A 14,040-nucleotide genomic window follows, 5' to 3' on the forward strand; every position below is an offset into this window, starting at 1 on the left:
AACTGCGCCTGTTAACTGTTTGCATCGCTATCTAATCCTGCCTCATTAACATAACAAAGACAACCCATTCCTGAATGGAATTATAACCACAGACAAAGAGGTTAGGATTTACAACACATTTTTTTTTTTTAAACAGAGAATATTCTTTTTTGTGTGTGTGTGTGTGCTTTAGGTGAAAGTTTATAGCTCAAGTTAATTTTTCACACAAAAATTTATACACATATTGCCATCTGAGATTTGTCGCAATCCCTACGATGTGACAGTATACTCCCCCTTTCCACTCCAGGTTCCCTGTGTCCATTCAACCACTTCCTGTCCCTTCCTGCCTTCTTATCCTGCCTCCAGACAGGAGCCACCCATTTGGTCTTGTGTATTTGATTGAACTAAGAAGCACACTCCTCACGAGTGTTATTTTTTTTTTTTGTTTTATAGTCCAGTGTAATCTTTGTCTAAAAGATCAGCTTTGGGAATGGTTTTAGTTCTGGGTTAACAGAGCATCCAGGGGCCATAGTTTTGGGGGTTCCTCCAGTCACTGTCAGACCTTTAAGCCTGGTCTTTTTATGTGAATTTGGGTTCTGCTCCCCACTTTTCTCCCGATTGGTCCAGGACTCTTTGTTGTGTTCCTTGTCAGGGTAGTTGTTGGTGGTAGCTGGTCACCATTTAGTTCCTCTGGTCTCAGGCTGTTAGGCCCACTGCTGAGTTGATTTCGACTCATTGCGACCCTATAAGACAGAGTAGAACAGCCCCACAGAGTTTCCAAGGAACGCCTGGTGGATTCAAACTGCTGACCTCTTGGTTAGCAGCCGTAGTACTTAACCACTACGGCACCAGGGTTTCCATAGGCTGATAGAGTCTCTGGTTTATGCGGATCTTTTGTCCTTTGGCCTAATATTTTCATTGTGTCTTTGGTGTTCTTCATTCTTCTTTGCTCCAAGTGGGTTGGGACTGATTGATGCATCTTAGATGGCCGCTTGTAAGCTTTTAAGACCCCAAATGCCACTCACTAAAGTGGGATGCAGAACATTTTCTTTTTCTTTTTTTTTAGTTTTATTGTGCTTTAAGTGAAAGTTTATGAATCAAGTCAGTCTCTTGTACAAAACCTTATATACACCTTGCTGTATACTCCTAGTTGCTCTCCCCCTAATGAGACAGCACACTCCTTCCTCCACCCTGTGTTTCCGTGTCCATTCAGCCAGCTTCTGTCCCCCTCAGCCTTCTCATCTCCCCTCCAGAGAGGAGCTGCACACGTAGTCTCATGTGTCTGCTTGATCCAAGAGGCTCACTCCTCTCCAGTATCATTTTCTGCTTTATAGCCCATTCTGATCCCTGCCTGAAGAGTTGGCTTTGGAAATGGGCAGAACATTGTCTTAATAAACTTTTTTTATGCCAGTTGACCTAGATGTCCCCCAAAACTATGGTCCGCAGGCCCCAGCCCCAGCTACTCTGTCTCTCAAATTGTTTGGTTATATTCAGGAAACTTCTTAGCTTTTGGTTCAGTCCAGTTGTGCTGACCTTCCCTGTATTGTGTGTTGTCCTTCCCTTCACCTAAGCTAATTCTTGTCTACTATCTAGTTAATGAATTCCCTCCCCCCCACTTGTAACCATCAAAGAGTGCCTTCTTCTGTTTTTAAACCTTTTCTTGAGCTCTTATAATAGTAGTCTCATATAATATTTGTCCTTTTGCAACTAATTTTACTCAGTATAATGCACTCCAGATTCATGAATATTATGAGGTGTTTCGAGGATTCACCATTGTTCTTTATCGTTGCATAGTGTTCCATTGTGTATGTGTAACATAATTTGTTTATCCATTCATCTGTTGATGGGCACCTAGGTTGTTTCCATCTTTTTTGCTATTGTGAACAGGGCTGCAATGAACATGGGTACAACACATATTCTTGGAGGACACAATTCAGTCCACAACAGGAGCCAATCAACAGCAGCAAACAACAGTAACTATAGTTGTGTAATGGTACCTCATTGTGGTTTCATTTTTGCATTTCCCTGATGACTAAAAATATTGAGCATTGTGCTTATTTGGCATTCATGTTTCTTCTTTGGTGAGACGTCTATTCAAATCTTTTGCCTATTTTTAAATTAGGCTATTTTTTTATTACCGCACTCTGAGTGTTCTATCTTCTGGATACAAGTCAGATATCAGATACATGCTTTGTAAATATTTTCTCCCAGTCTATGGCTGGTCTTTTTTCTTAATGGTGTCTTGAAAAGCAGGAGTTTTTCATTTTGGTGAAATCCAATTTATGAATTTTTTTAATAGATCACACTTTTGGTGTCAAACCTAAATACTCTCTGTCCTTGGGGAGCTAATCTAGTACCTCCTTGACTGGCATTTTGGGGGCATCTTTTGTATAACCAGTCACTCTCGAGGCAGGACACAGTTCACCTCCCTTCCCTACTCTTTGGCTGAAATCATGTTTGTGTTTTCCTAGATCTCTGAACAGGGACACATGGCTTTTCCAGCACAGGAAATGCTCATTCTCTGCTTAAGTAGCAACCCTCACAGCCCCCATCTTACACAGCAAGCTCATCCACGGGGGTGAGATCCCTGAACCAGTGAATACAGTTGGCCCCTGGTGGTCTGTTACCAAGGTACAAAGACCTAATGCCTATTGTCTGTGGTATTCTCTAAGGGCAAGGAATGTTAAAATTCCACTTAAAACATCAACCACAAAACCAACTCAGTCTTTACCTGTTAAGCTTATAATTCCCCCAAATGAAATTTTTTTTTTCCCATTCTCAAAGTATCTTACCGACAACTGGAAGCCCTCACCCTGCCGTGTGCGCAGAATGAGGGCAGCAGACCATTTTTCTACACTTCTCTTAAGCAAACCCAGCTCTGATTTCCCCTAAGAGGAGAGGGAAAAAATACCCACTTGTTTTCCTAAACTGCTCTCTGTACATGCAATCTTTGGTTCCCCACAAAAAACAGTCACAGCCTTTTCAGGGTCCTAACTTGATGAGCAAACAGGACTCTTCAGAAAGAGGCCAGGACATATTTATTGAGGCCACTCTTTGGATGTCTGTTTTTTTTATGTTTGCAGGTGACCCTATTCTTAATTATCATGAAATTCTTGGTCTTATAATTCTTCTACATGCTTTATTTACATATTTCAGACATGTTATCAGAAGGAACAAGTCCCTGGAGAAGGACATCATGCTTGGTAAAATAGAGGGTCAGTGAAAACAGGAAGACTTTCAATGAGATGGACTGACATAGTGGCTGCAACAATGGGCTCAAGCATAACAACGATTGTGAGGATGGTGCAGGACTGGGCAGTTTTGGGTTCTGTTGTACATAGGGTCGCTATGAGTCAGAACCAACTCGATGGCACCTAACAACAACATTATTGTTCTGTTAGTCTACTGTAATCATCCTAATCTGTGAAATCCCAAGCATGTTATCTAGGAAGTGGTATCACTGGAAATCAAGAAATAGAATTTCTTCGATGGTTTACAGAAGCAACACGGGAAGGATTTATAGAAAAGTTGCTATAAGCTAATTTAGGAAGCATGGTTATTAAAATAATCTTTTTTTGAGTCTATTTTTCTCTGAATACTAGGAGAGAAAAAGTGGCAAAAGCATTACATCCTGCTGAGGATATTAGGGTCTTCCTGCTCACCTTCAAGCAAAAGAAAACCTACAGGGGAAGCCCTCCTTCACAGATCTATTGCTACTTCTTGATCTTGGTCTTAGTCTTCATACGTCTTCTTTATTTATTCGTTCAGTATCCTCTGGGGGATTCAGTCTGATTTCCTTTCTTCTCGGTGTCTTTTATTAAGTATCTCTTACAGTTCTTCTTTTTCCAAACCTGCTTCAAAAATGGACATTTCCTTAGCATCCCTCTTCCTAGCTATCCATCATTCTCTTATTCACAAATATTTACTGAATGTTTTTATAAGTGTTTAGGTTAGATCCCATCTCTGTCCTTGTGAAAATTACAATAGTGAGGCAGATAGATATCAAATTAAATGACCAGATGATACTTGAACAGAAGTTGTATCATCTTTTTTTTAATACACATTTTATTTCATTTTTGGTAAAAATGTGCACAGCCATACATACACCATTCAACAATCTTTATGTGCACAATTCAGTGACACGGGTTAAATCTTTTTTTTTTTTTTAATAATTTTTATTGTGCTTTAGGTGAAAGTTTACAAATCGAGTCAGTCTGTCACATATAAGCTTACATACACCTTACTACATACTCCCATTTACTCTCACCCTAATGAGTCAGCCCGCTCCCTCCTTCCAGTCTTTCCTTTCATGATGATTTTGCCAGTTTCTAACCCTCTCTACCCTCCCATCTCCCCTCCAGACAGGAGATGCCAACACAGTCTCAAGTGTCCACCTGATACAAGTAGCTCACTCTTCATCAGCATCTCTCTCCAACCCATTGTCCAGTCCCTTCCATGTCTGATGAGTTATCTTCGGGAATGGTTCCTGTCCTGGGCCAACAGAAGGTTTGGGAACCATGACTGCTGGGATTCCTCTAGTCTCATTCAGAGAATTTGGGGTCTGCATCCCACTGTTCTCCTGCCCCTCAGGGGTTCTCTGTTGTGCTCCCTGTCAGGGCAGTCATCGGTTGTGGCAGTGCACCATCCAGTTCTTCTGGTTTTAGGATGATGTAAGTCTCTAGTTCATGTGGCCCTTTCTGTCTCTTGGGCTCATAGTTGTCGTGTGACCTTGGTGTTCTTCATTCTCCTTTGATCCAGGTGGGTTGAGACCAATTGATGCATCTTAGATGGCCGCTTGTTAGCATTTAAGACCCCAGACGCCACACTTCAAAGTGGGATGCAGAATGTTTTCATAATAGAATTATTTTGCCAATTGACTTAGAAGTCCCCTTAAAGCATAGTCCCCAAACCCCCGTCCTTGCTCCGCTGACCTTCGAAGCATTCAGTTCATCCAGGAAACCTCTTTGCTTTTGGTCCAGTCCAGCTGAGCTGACCTTCCCTGTATTGAGTATTGTCCTTCCCTTCATCTAAGGTAGTTCTTATCTACTAAGTAATCAGTAAATAACCCTCTCCCACCCTCCTTCCCTCCCCCCTCTCGTAACCACAAAAGAATGTGTTCTTCTCAGTTTATACTATTTCTCAATAGTGATCTTAAACAATATTTGTCCTTTTGCATCTGACTAATTTCACTCAGCATAATGCCTTCCGGGTTCCTCCATGTTATGAAATGTTTCAGAGATTCGTCACTGTTCTTTATCAATGTGTAGTATTCCATTGTGTGAATATACCATAATTTATTTAACCATTCATCCATTAATGGACACCTTGGTTGCTTCCAGCTTTTTGCTATTGTAAACAGTGCTGCAATAAACATGGGTGTGGATATATCTGTTCGTGTAAAGGCTCTTATTTCTCTAGGGTATACTCTGAGGAGTGGGATTTCTGGGCTGTATGGTAGTTCTATTTCTAACTTTTTAAGAAAATGCCAGATAGATTTCCAAAGTGGTTGTACCATTTTACATTCCCACCAGCAGCATATAAGAGTTCCAATCTCTCTGCAGCCTCTCCAACATGTATTATTTTGTGTTTTTTGGATTAATGCCAGCCTTGTTGCAGTGAGATGGAATCTCTTCGTAGTTTTAATTTGCATTTCTCTAATGGCTAATGATCGAGAGCATTTTCTCATGTATCTGTTAGCTGCCTGAATATCTTCTTTAGTGAAGCGTGTGTTCATATCCTTTGCCCACTTTTTGATTGGGTTGTTTGTCTTTTTGTGGTTGAGTTTTGACAGAATCATATAGATTTTAGAGATCAGGTGCAGGTCGGAGAAGTCATAGCTGAAAATTCTTTTCCAATCTGTAGATGGTCTTTTTACTCTTTTGGTGAAGTCTTTAGATGAGCATAGGTGTTTGATTTTTAGGAGCTCCCAGTTATCTGGTTTCTCTTCATCATTTTTAGTAATGTTTTGTATTCTGTTTATGCCTTGTATTAGGGCTCCTAACATTGCCCCTATTTTTTCCTCCATGATCTTTATCGTTTTAGTCTTTGTGTTCATCGGGTTACATTCTTGATGCTGTGTCACCATTCTTTCTATCTCTTCCCGAGTTATTTCACCACCTTTTAAACTCACTGCCCTCTAAACTTCTCATCTATGGTTTAGAGTTACTCTTGTCAATTTGATCTTATATAGATAACTCTTTAAAAGAGCACAATGCCTAAGGCAAACATTCTGTATTAATTGAGCTAAAATGTTGTTTGGTTTAAAGATGACTTCAGGCGATAGTTTTGGTTCAAGGTTTAAAAATTAACTCAGGGCAATAGAGTCAGGAAGTCTGGATTCCATAAAAATTTGAAATTTTTTCCCCTTTTGATCAGGATCCACCTACTGATTCCTTGATGAAAACATTCTGTAACGGTAGCTGGGCACCATCCAGTTCTTCTGGCCTCACGGTAAAGGAGGAAGTAGTTCAGGGAGGCAATTAGTCTTACAGTCCAGTTTCTCCTTTAGTTCCTGTGTTTCCTTGCTCTGCTGCTCCAGGTGGATAGAGACTAACTGTTGTATCCTGGAGGACAGCTTGCAGGCTTTTAAGACCCCAGACCCTATTCAATGAACTAGGACGTAGAACAGAAACTCTAAAAACAGTATTAGGCCAATTGACTGAACTGTTCCATGAAACTATGACCCTTAACCTTCAAACCAAGAATGCTAATCACATGAGGTATTCGTTGTGCCTTAGTGGTATCAGCAGCTGCTTCCTTTCTTTTTTTTTATGTTGTTGTAAAATTCTATCTAACACAGCATTTACCAATTTGATCTTTTTCTGGTATACAGCTTAGTGAGATCAGTTACATTAGTCAACTGTGTAACCATTACCCTTAACTGATGCCAATTTTCCCATCACCACAGACAAAATATCAGTACCTCCCAAAGAATGGCTTCTTCTCCCCCTCCACCCCACCATAACCACCCATAACCATTGGTTTCTATACATTTACTTATTCTTGCCATTTCATATAAATCAGAGTAGTCAATATTTGTCCTTTTTGATTGACTTATTTTACTCAGCATAATGGTCCTCAAGGGTCATCCATGTTGTAGCATGTACCAGGATGTCATTCCTCTTTATGGCTGAGTAGTATTCCATTGCATGTAGGTACCACACTTTGTTTATCCATTTGTCTGTTGTTGGGTTCTTAGGTTGTTTCCACCTTTTTTCTTTTGTGAATAGCACTGCAATGAACATAGGTGAAGATGTATAATCTTTTACATTTTAATGTTTCTGAAATTGAAATGCACCTATAGGTGAAGTTAGAAAAGACAGAATTTCTGGTATCACAGTTAGGAGAGAACACTGCAATATAGTTATCCTTTAACACTTTTTCTATTAGCTTTAATTTTTGCTATTTGCCTCTTTGCTTCCAAACAATATGCTGAAGCTGTTGTCTTATGTTGGATTCCTCCCTAGAGCACAGCCTGGGTCAAGGGCTTGCACGTGGGCAGTTTATTTATGTTTGTGATTCCATGATCCAAGGGGCACATACCAGGGACTGGGCAAAGCAAATGTGGGCGGGGAGAGGAAGAGCCAATATAAGGTGCATTTAAGTCAGTCACCACTGTGGGAAGTTGGAATTCAGTCCTGCTGGGATCTTCTGAGGAGCTGTGCAGAAGATGTCTCAGAATTGTCTACCCAAAGGATAGACAGGGAACATTTTCCTATTGGCTTCACACTTTGATGTGCATTGAGTGCAGCACTGGAGAAGCCCCAGATATGTGGTGTAGCTGAGGCAAGGTAATGTCAGGTTACACCTGCACAAAGCAGTTGCTGAAGCAATAGCTAGAGAAAAAACGGTAGGTTAAGAGAATGAGGTAAGACAGGAAAAAATGCCCAATACAACTACCATTTCTCTCTCTCTCTTTTTTTTTTTATAAGCATCTCATAACAACTTTATTTATAATATCCAAAAACTGGAAAAAATCCAAAAGCCCATCAACAGGAGAATGGATAAACCAGCTGCAGTATAAACCAAACCAAACTTGTTGCCATCAAGTTGATTCTGATTCATAGTGACCCTATAGGACAGAGTAGAACTGCCCCATAGGGCTTCCAAGGAGCGGCTGGTGGATTCGAACTGTTGACCTTTCGGTTAGCAGCTGAGCTCTTAACCACTGTGCCCCCAGGCCTACAATGAAATACTACTGGGCAACAAAAAAGAATGGAACATTGGTACATGCAACAACATGGGTGATTCTTACAGACATCATGATAAACAAAAGAAGTTGGAAAAAAAGAATACATACTACATGATCCCCTTCACATGAAATTGAAGAACAGGCTAAGTTAACCTACCCACCACCCTTGTGCCAGTTTGTTGTACTATGGTAGCTTGTGTATTGCTATGATGCTGGGAAGCTGTGCCACCAGTATTTCAAATACCAGCAGGGTCATCCATGGTGGATAGGTTTCAGTGGAGCCTCTACAATAGGACGAGAAAGAAGGGCCTCACAATCTACTTCCAAAAATTAGCCAATGAAAACCCTATGGATCACAATGGAATATTGTCTGATACAGTGCTGGAAGATAAGCCCCTAGGCTGGAAGGCACTACGTAACAGGTAAACAATGGGCTCAAACACACGAATGATTGCAAAGATAGCACGAGATCAGGCAACGCTTCTTTCTGTAACAATAAACTAATCTTTGAGGAAAAAAATCAGAGCATTGGTCTTCTTTGCTGAGGTGTAGGGGTTAACTGCAAAGAGCATGAGAGAACTTTGTGGGATAATAAAAACGGCCCAACATGAACCAGAGACTTACATCATCCTGAGACCAGAAGAACTAGATGGTGCCCTGCCACAACCGATGACTGCCCTGACAGGGAGTACAACCCTGAGGGGGCAGGAGAACAGTTAGATGCAGACCCCAAATTCTCATAAAAAGACCAGGCTTAATGGTCTGACCAAGACTAGAGGGATCCCAGCGGTCATGGTCCCCAAACCTTCTGTTGGCCCAGGACAGGAACCATTTCCGAAGACAACTCATCAGACATGGAAGGGACTGGACAATGGGTTGGAGAGAAATGCTGATGAAGAGTGAGCTACTTGTATCAGGTGGACACTTGAGACTGTGTTGGCATCTCCTGTCTGGAGGGGAGATGGGAGGGTAGAGAGGGTTAGAAACTGGCAAAATTGTCATGAAACGAGAGACTGGAAGGAGGGAGCGGACTGACTCATTAGGGGGAGAGTAAGTGGGAGCATGGAGTAAGGTGTATGTAAGCTTATATGTGACAGACTGACTCGATTTGTAAACTTTCACTTAAAGCACAATAAAAATTATTAAAAAAAAAAGGCCCATATTTTGATAAGGGTGTAGGTTACATGGGTTTATAAAACAAAAACAAAAACAAAAACATGGCTTTATACATTTATCAAAACTCACTGAATTGTACACTTAAGATTTTTCCATTTTACTGTGCGTAAATTTTACCTAAAAAAAAAAAAGAAAACTACATACAAAGAACCATTTGACAATGATCATGGGGATTGCGCACGGCAAGGGGTGGATGTGGGCTGGCGGCCTGTAGGGTCAAGGCGCCTGCGCAGAAGTACTTTTTCAGTCTGCCCCGGCGTGGAGGACTGAGTGAACCGGAAGTACATTGCGGTCATCACTGGCCGCTTTAGGAAAATCCCGCGCTTTCCGAACTGGTGCTGCATGTATTTTCCTCAAGACTGGCAAGTTTGAAGGAGAAGTTTACAGCCCTTGAATGGAAGCTACAGCACACCAAAGCTCAGGGGACGGAAGGTGCGTCATGCTCTGGAGCCGTGAGTTGGAATCCACTCGATGGCAATGGGTTTGGTTTTTGGTTTTTTGGCTCTGGAGCCATGTTGCTGGAAGCTTTGCTACAGACACAGACCCGCCTGGGAAAGGCCCAGCAACCTTGGCTCCTTCTTCCCTCCTCACAGACTTGTTCTCATAGATCTTATTCTCTTTTTCAAAAGTGTGGACCTTGGGCTCTGTTGTGTGTCTGAGGGTTTGATGTGGCAAGTGCGAGAAGTCCTAGGGAACTCTTGAATAAAACATTACACATTTTACCTTTTAAGTGACATTTTATAGAACTTTTGTTAATGTATTTGAGGCTCCTAGCACCGAAAGCAAGGGACTTTTTGTCACGGTCCTCCACATATTTCTCTGACTTTCCTTACAGCTCTTCATGCTTCTGTGTCATTTCAATACAGTCTTTGTCTCCTCCCCACCTTTGGTGAGGTGTAGGGGACAGTCCTGGCTAAAACACTCGTGCCCTGGTAAGGTGGCTACCGGCGAATGTTGTGGCCAACCTGCCAGTTTCACCTGCCTTTGAGGAGGTCAAGGCCAGGCCCTCACTTAACTTGAAAGGACATTTTAAGTATTTACTTTCTGTCACCTGAGGTGGCTTTGCCTCTCATATTTTTCTAATAAACTCCTAAACTTTAAAAAATATATATATTTAACTCTAGTTAGTACAGTTACTTTTCACTGTGATATAGGTTAGTATCTTAGTTGTCTAGTGCTAGTGTAACTGAAATACCCCAAGTGCATGGCTTTAACAAACAAATGTATTCCCTCACGGAAGTCCAAATTCAGGGCACCCTAGAAGTCCAAATTCAGGGCGCCAACTCCAGGGGAAGTCTTTTTCTTTCTGTTGTCTCTTGGGGGAAGGTCCCTGTCATCAATCTTTCCCTGGTCTACGAGCTTCTCAACACAGGGACTCTGGGTCAAAGGGATGCCCTCCACTCCTGGCTCTTCTTGCGTGGTAGTAATACAGTCCCTCTCCTTTCTGTTCTCTTCTCTCTTTTATATCTCAAAAGAGATTGACTCAACATACAACCTAATTCTGTAGATTGCGTCCTGCCTCATTGACATGACTGCCTCTAATCCTGTCTCATTAACATCATAGAGGTTAGGATTTACAACACATAGGATAAATCCATCAGATCACAAAATGGTGGACAACGGCCTAATACTGGAAATCATGGCCTAGCCAAGTTGACACACATTTTTGGGGGACATGATTCAATCCATAACAGTTAGTAACTCTGAAATGACTTTCTGTATACTCAAGACTTGAGCAAGTGAGTAGAACACGTTTAGGATCTTGAGAGCTGAGTTTCTCACTGTCAGAAAAAGCAGTTAGAAATATGGACAAAGGGAAGACTAGAATGTACCCTGCGGTGTTGGTTTGGAACTCATAGTTTCATATGGATAGCTGGAGAAAGAGTCATAGGTATATGTGTATATATATGTATATGCGTGCACACAGACACATACATGGACACGTTTCCTAGCTTTAGCTTCTGAGAGGGCCTAGAAGCAATGACACACCAGGAGTAATGAGTATACCTAGAGCCCAGATCTTGGCTTCTGAATACCACTCTCTAAAAGGAATGAGGTTTCTTTAGAGAAATGGCTGATGTAGGGCTGGGGCAGGGAAAGTGTAAATTAAGCCCAAACATCTTGCGGCTCACAGACTGAGGGGGAGATATCGAGAGAACCAACAGTGGTCGAATCCGGAGCAGTGAAAGCATCACAGTAAATACTGATAGTAATGGAAGGATTAACCAAATTACCCATGGCAAACTCAATTGAAAATGCTGCTAAACGAATAGCAATGAATAAAATAAAGGAGGAATAACAACAACTGGAGACTATGTCCTATTCAAGACAGTACTCTTCATGTTCTGATAAATAGCATCTTTTCCCCAAACTTTGGTACTCTTCACTATCCAGCTATGCACAAGTGTAGCCAAGTTGCCAAGATTGGCAAGGCCACCAGACGTCTTCGTAGTAAGCTGACTTACTTATTACTCACCCGGGGATTTTGTTAAAATACAGATTCTAATTCAGAGTATCTGAGGTGGAATTGGAAACCCTGGTGGCGTAGTGGTTAAGTGCTATGGCTGCTAACCTAAAGGTCAACAGTTCACATCTGCCAGGTGCTCCTTGGAAACTCTATGGGGCAGTTCTACTCTTTCCTATAGGGTCGCTATGAGTCGGAATTGACTCGACAGCAATGGGTTTGGTTTTTTTGCGGAGGGGAGGGTGGAATCATTAGCATCAGCTGGGAACTTATTAGAAATACAGATTTCTCAGCAGGGGTTCTAACCAGAATGTACCGATTTGAAACCCAGTGTAGAGTTTTCTCTGTCAATCCTAATAACTTCTAACCCTAGTTGCAGTAACTATAATGTACTTAGTAAATGTATCAGCTATGAATTTTAGTTTACACATTTGTATGCAAAAAAATATCCATTTCTTTGTTTTCTTTATATCAAACTAAATCTTTTAATCATTCAACCTGGTAGGCTGGAGGAAAATTAAATTTGAGCTGTTATTGAAGTCTCCTCTCTTCCTAGGCTTGAAACAAAAATCTAAGTTTTATGTGGTTCCTAGAATAGACAGGACCATTATCCTGTGTTTTGAGGTCTCTTTATTATCTTCAATTTCTGAATCCACTGTGGTCTCTTTAAGTCTCTGCTTCCTAGAGGCTGGGGTATTCTGTCTTTAGGCTAAGTACAGTCAAAACAACAGTTGCCACTGAGTCGACTCCTATTCATGGCGACCCCATGTATGTCAGAGTAGAACTGTGCTCCACAGGGTTTTCAATGGCTGGTGTTTCAAAGTAGATCACCAGGCCTTTCTTCCAAGGCACCTCTGGGTGAACTTGAACCTCCAGCTTTTTAGCTGAAAGCATGGTAACCAAGCAGCCAATCATGTTAACTGTTTGCACCGCCCCGGAACTCCTCACTGCAGTCCACCCCTCCAAAACCTAACACTTCTACAGGGTGCAGCAGAGAACAAAGCCCAGAGACGTTTGCTTCATCCTCACCTCAGCAATCTCTCTTTTTTTAAGTCTAAAAGAAATCCCTCCTGCTGCCTTTTATTTGTTTCGAGGATTCCCCTCTCTTTCATTGGTGTCCTCAAAGAAGAGACCGTAATCTCTTTAATGAGCTCCAGTTTTAGGAAAATAAAGCCCAGGAGAGAAAGCCTTTTTCAAGTGACTTCATTTTTGGTGGACTAACCATCAACTTCCTCTGAGGCACGGGATTAGTGGGGGAAGCACAAAGGTTCTGGCTGCCTTGGTGGAGCAGAGGAGGGGGAACTGTAGGAAAAAATAACACAATAAGTGAGCCTGTTGTGTGTAAGTGACTGTCGGTTGTCTGTGAACATGGAAACCTATGAAGTGAGCAGTAATCACGCACAAGAATCAAGAAAGGACTTGGGTTTTTAGATCGGTTTTAGGTCCACCAGGGAAGCTTTATGGCCCTCTGATGGACCACAGCTCTTACTTTAAGAATCACTGATCTGGTCCAACCTCCCACCCAGGAGGAACACCCTTTACAGCATCCTCACCAAGTGATGTGTTTCCTGAACAGCTCGAATCTAGGGCAGCTTTGCCCTCTTTAGCTTCTATTCACTAATCTGGCTTTTGCCCTTTGAAATGTCCCCGAATATGGCTAGTTTACTAGCAGTGATTACAGGAGCATAATTTTTTGAAGTTTTTGCAGGACTCCAGGATGTGATCTGCCTGGGCCTGGAGCCTTAAACTCACTTAAAATATCTCCATGTTCTCTTCTTATCTCCTCCTCTGTGTAGGACTCGTTCCCTCCTAAGGATATCGGTTCTCTCCATTCCAGCTGGAAAATTTCTGATTAAAAAAAGAAAAGAAACTAAATTGGAATTAAATAGTTCTGCTTTTTCTTTTTATTGCTAAACTTTATTCTCATTATGTAAGCAATGGAAGTTCATAATATCCCAGTCTCAAGCTTCATTATTTTTCTTAGTTGAAGTACATCTCTTTTTTTTTTTTTTTAATAGTATGTACTGTGTTTTTTAGGTGAAAGTTAACACAGCAAGTTAGGTTCCCATTTAACAATTTTTATACAGATTATTCGATGTCATTGGTTACATTTTTCGCAATGTGTCAGTATTCTCATTATTTCCATTCTGTTTGTTCTCTTTGTGTTAATCTAGCTTCCCTGCCCCTCCTTACTTTCTCATCTTTGCTTTAGGGTAAATGTTGACCATTT

The sequence above is a fragment of the Elephas maximus genome, chromosome 14, assembly GCF_024166365.1.
Source record: "Elephas maximus indicus isolate mEleMax1 chromosome 14, mEleMax1 primary haplotype, whole genome shotgun sequence".
Taxonomy (NCBI): Eukaryota; Metazoa; Chordata; class Mammalia; order Proboscidea; family Elephantidae; genus Elephas; species Elephas maximus.